The 3,657-nt window shown below is 42.1% G+C and overlaps 1 pseudogene; it reads right to left on the bottom strand.

Moving 5' to 3' along the window:
• Positions 1-211: 211 nt before the first annotated feature.
• Positions 212-3,657, bottom strand: part of LOC124027493 — a 34,262-nt pseudogene continuing 30,816 nt past the window's right edge.

Genomic DNA, 3,657 nt, shown 5'->3' on the forward strand with positions numbered 1-3,657 from the left:
TCCACTCACCTCTTTGGCCTTGTTGAAGGTAAAGCTAGTTGGTGTTAATTAAGCTAAACCTAATGTATTTCTCCATTGGACTCCAACAAAGCTAACTTGCAGGCCCACCCACTCACCTCTTTGGCCTTGTTGAAGGTAAAGCTAGTTGGTGTTAATTAAGCTAAACCTAATGTATTTCTCCATTGCAGGCTAACACTAGCTTGCCACTCACCTCTTTGGCCTTGTTTCGGCTCCTCATGTTCTCGGCGATGTACTTGACGCTCTCGATGGCCTGTTTAATCTCCGGGGACAGGACGGAGAAGGCCACCACCGTGTTGATGCTCTGAGGACTCAGCTGGCGGCTCAGTTTCCCCGGATCTGTTGTCTCTAGGGTCTCCTTCCCATGTTGGCAGGGGCAAGGGCACTTCTTTCCCCCTCTTTCTCCACATCCTCCCTCAGTCAGTTTGTTGTCTCCGAACTCCAGGCAGTTCCCTCCCTGCTGGGAATTGAAGAGAATGGAATGGAATGGAAAAGAATAGAGTAGAATAGAATAGAGTAGAATAGAATATAATTCATAAGGTTTCTAGAAATCCCAGTTAAAGGATTCCTGCATGTCCTGCTTATTTGATCCGGACTCCTGATTAAAGTGTATTAATCTCCCCCACATGTTAACCTCTACCATTATGGGAATATATCAGGGACTAGGTGGGACAACAAAGTGTATTAATCTCCCCCACATGTTAACCTCTACCATTATGGGAATATATCAGGGACTAGGTGGGACAACAAAGTGTATTAATCTCCCCCACATGTTAACCTCTACCATTATGGGAATATATCAGGGACTAGGTGGGACAACAAAGTGTATTAATCTCCCCACATGTTAACCTCTACCATTATGGGAATATATCAGGGACTAGGTGGGACAACAAAGTGTATTAATCTCCCCCACATGTTAACCTCTACCATTATGGGAATATATCAGGGACTAGGTGGGACAACAAAGTGTATTAATCTCCCCCACATGTTAACCTCTACCATTATGGGAATATATCAGAGACTAGGTGGGACAACAAAGTGTATTAATCTCCCCCACATGTTAACCTCTACCATTATGGGAATATATCAGGGACTAGGTGGGACAACAAAGTGTATTAATCTCCCCACATGTTAACCTCTACCATTATGGGAATATATCAGGGACTAGGTGGGACAACAAAGTGTATTAATCTCCCCCACATGTTAACCTCTACCATTATGGGAATATATCAGGGACTAGGTGGGACAACAAAGTGTATTAATCTCCCCCACATGTTAACCTCTACCATTATGGGAATATATCAGAGACTAGGTGGGACAACAAAGTGTATTAATCTCCCCCACATGTTAACCTCTACCATTATGGGAATATATCAGGGACTAGGTGGGACAACAAAGTGTATTAATCTCCCCACATGTTAACCTCTACCATTATGGGAATATATCAGGGACTAGGTGGGACAACAAAGTGTATTAATCTCCCCACATGTTAACCTCTACCATTATGGGAATATATCAGAGACTAGGTGGGACAACAAAGTGTATTAATCTCCCCCACATGTTAACCTCTACCATTATGGGAATATATCAGGGACTAGGTGGGACAACAAAGTGTATTAATCTCCCCCACATGTTAACCTCTACCATTATGGGAATATATCAGGGACTAGGTGGGACAACAAAGTGTATTAATCTCCCCCACATGTTAACCTCTACCATTATGGGAATATATCAGGGACTAGGTGGGACAACAAAGTGTATTAATCTCCCCACATGTTAACCTCTACCATTATGGGAATATATCAGAGACTAGGTGGGACAACAAAGTGTATTAATCTCCCCACATGTTAACCTCTACCATTATGGGAATATATCAGGGACTAGGTGGGACAACAAAGTGTATTAATCTCCCCACATGTTAACCTCTACCATTATGGGAATATATCAGGGACTAGGTGGGACAACAAAGTGTATTAATCTCCCCACATGTTAACCTCTACCATTATGGGAATATATCAGGGACTAGGTGGGACAACAAAGTGTATTAATCTCCCCACATGTTAACCTCTACCATTATGGGAATATATCAGAGACTAGGTGGGACAACAAAGTGTATTAATCTCCCCCACATGTTAACCTCTACCATTATGGGAATATATCAGGGACTAGGTGGGACAACAAAGTGTATTAATCTCCCCCACATGTTGACCTCTACCATTATGGGAATATATCAGAGACTAGGTGGGACAACAAAGTGTATTAATCTCCCCCACATGTTAACCTCTACCATTATGGGAATATATCAGGGACTAGGTGGGACAACACAGTGTATTAATCTCCCCCACATGTTAACCTCTACCATTATGGGAATACATACGGGACTAGGTGGGACAACAAAGTGTATTAATCTCTCCCACATGTTAACCTCTACCATTATGGGAATATATCAGGGACTAGGTGGGATAACAAAGTGTATTAATCTCCCCCACATGTTAACCTCTACCATTATGGGAATATATCAGGGACTAGGTGGGACAACAAAGTGTATTAATCTCCCCCACATGTTAACCTCTACCATTATGGGAATATATCAGGGACTAGGTGGGACAACAAAGTGTATTAATCTTCCCCACATGTTAACCTCTACCATTATGGGAATATATCAGAGACTAGGTGGGACAACAAAGTGTATTAATCTCCCCCACATGTTAACCTCTACCATTATGGGAATATATCAGGGACTAGGTGGGACAACAAAGTGTATTAATCTCCCCCACATGTTAACCTCTACCATTATGGGAATACATACGGGACTAGGTGGGACAACAAAGTGTATTAATCTCCCCCACATGTTGACCTCTACCATTATGGGAATACATACGGGACTAGGTGGGACAACAAAGTGTATTAATCTCCCCCACATGTTAACCTCTACCATTATGGGAATATATCAGGGACTAGGTGGGACAACAAAGTGTATTAATCTCCCCCACATGTTAACCTCTACCATTATGGGAATATATCAGAGACTAGGTGGGACAACAAAGTGTATTAATCTCCCCCACATGTTAACCTCTACCATTATGGGAATATATCAGGGACTAGGTGGGACAACAAAGTGTATTAATCTCCCCCACATGTTAACCTCTACCATTATGGGAATATATCAGAGACTAGGTGGGACAACAAAGTGTATTAATCTCCCCCACATGTTAACCTCTACCATTATGGGAATATATCAGGGACTAGGTGGGACAACAAAGTGTATTAATCTCCCCCACATGTTAACCTCTACCATTATGGGAATATATCAGGGACTAGGTGGGACAACAAAGTGTATTAATCTCCCCACATGTTAACCTCTACCATTATGGGAATATATCAGAGACTAGGTGGGACAACAAAGTGTATTAATCTCCCCCACATGTTAACCTCTACCATTATGGGAATATATCAGGGACTAGGTGGGAGAACAAAAAGGAACATTGATACTTGAAGGAATTAAACCATTAAATTATCTATTGATCAATTCGACAATCCCTCCCTCCCTCCCAACACCAAACCAACCAACCCACCAACCCACCCATTGATACTTGAAGGTATTAACCCATTCAGTCATCTATTGATCAGTTTGTTAAT

This window comes from Oncorhynchus gorbuscha, unplaced genomic scaffold, assembly GCF_021184085.1.
Source record: "Oncorhynchus gorbuscha isolate QuinsamMale2020 ecotype Even-year unplaced genomic scaffold, OgorEven_v1.0 Un_scaffold_3297, whole genome shotgun sequence".
NCBI lineage: Eukaryota > Metazoa > Chordata > Actinopteri > Salmoniformes > Salmonidae > Oncorhynchus > Oncorhynchus gorbuscha.